The sequence below is a fragment of the Pteropus alecto genome, unplaced genomic scaffold, assembly GCF_000325575.1.
Source record: "Pteropus alecto unplaced genomic scaffold, ASM32557v1 scaffold7, whole genome shotgun sequence".
NCBI lineage: Eukaryota > Metazoa > Chordata > Mammalia > Chiroptera > Pteropodidae > Pteropus > Pteropus alecto.
In genome coordinates this window covers 4,413,901-4,415,601 of record NW_006494614.1, presented here as the reverse complement: position 1 = coordinate 4,415,601, position 1,701 = coordinate 4,413,901, and positions in this window count along the sequence as shown.

Here is a 1,701-nt window from a genome sequence, read left to right as displayed (position 1 = left end):
AGATATACACCCTAAGAGTGAGGATCTATCATATAAAGACAGGCTTTGGTAAGAACTGAAGCCAAGGAAAGAGTCATCTCAAACTTTGATTGAAGTAAGATGACCTAGAATTTCTAGCCATCCACTAGAAGAAAATAGAAATACTCTCTGGTGGAAAATAACATCATCATACTCCTAAATTATCTTTATTACTTTAGTTAAATGTGCAGTTTACACTAAAAAATAAACAAGACAACAGGATCACAACAAAGAAAAAAACAGATAATGGAAACAAACAGGAAATGCAAATAATAGTTATTAGAAACAGATTTTAATATTTTCAAAGAAATTAAAGATAAAATTAAAAATATTGGCAGACCACTAAAAACTGTTAAAAAATAATCAAATAAAAATTCTAGATATAAAAATGTAATGATTAAATATTAACAATGACATATATGCATTTATAATTAGTCACAGAATGTCACATGGAAAATAAGTCAGAAGAAAATGTACAGAATAAAGTACAGAGAAACGAAAGAAAGAAAAAAAATAAAGAAAATTACCAGGACATTTATAGGAGATACAGCAAAATATTCAACAAAATGTGTAATTAAAACAAGAAGAGGAAAGAAAAGCAGGGCTGAAAAATAGTTAAAGAGGTTATGATTACGGATTTTTCAAACTGGCAAAAGAGATCAAGCAGTAGGTTCAGGTAGCATTAGAAAAAAAAAATGATAAATACAAAGAAAGCTACACATAAATACATCATAGTGAAATTAATGGAAAACGAAACAAAAAAATCATAAAATCAATTATAAGAAGGCAAACAGACTGGCTTGATGGGATTTATGATAAGACTCATTAGTGACTTTTCAGTTAAAGTAATAAAGCCAGAAGACAATGAATTATATTTTTAAACTGCCAAAAGAAAATAACTGTCAACCTAAAATTCTATAATCAATAAAAATGTCTTTGAGGAGTTAGGATATTTGCAGAGAAAACAAGGGAATCTATTGTTAAGTAGACTTGTTAGCAAATTCCACTATTCCATTATTAAAGGAATAATGGTTACCTCTAGTTATGAAGAAGGTTATAGTGATTGGGGCAGGGCATGAGAGGACTTTTGGGTGCTGGCAAAATTCTACGTTTTCACCCAGGTGGTGGTTACAGAGTATGTTTATTTCATAATGATTCATGGAGATTTATCCTTATGATTTGTGCATATTATGTAGATGAGTGAATCAAAGAGGATTAATGAACTTGATATAGATTTAAACAAACTACCCGAAGATGGAAATAAAGAGATGGCTACAATGATGGAAAAGTTTAGAGACACGGAGGCTAGAATGTGCAGTAGAAGTCACAAAAGGAGAGAATTTAGAGGTAAGAGAGAAGCCAGAAGACTCTCCAAAATGCTGAAAGAAAGTAACTGTCAACCTAGAACTCTGTACCATGACTACTTATCCATCTAAATAAGAGTGAAATAAAGACATTTGCATTCATTCATTCACATATTTTTTTTCAACAATTGTTATTGAGCACTTATACTGTCTAGGTATAGCGACATACTTCATTAATACAATGAAAACAAGTTTCCACTCTCATAGTTCTTATGTCAGAAATCTGAAACGAAGTTCATGGGGAAAAAAATAAAGGTGCCAACAGGTCTGGTTCCTTTTGGAATCTCTTGGAGAATCCATTCCTTTTCCCTCTGGCTAT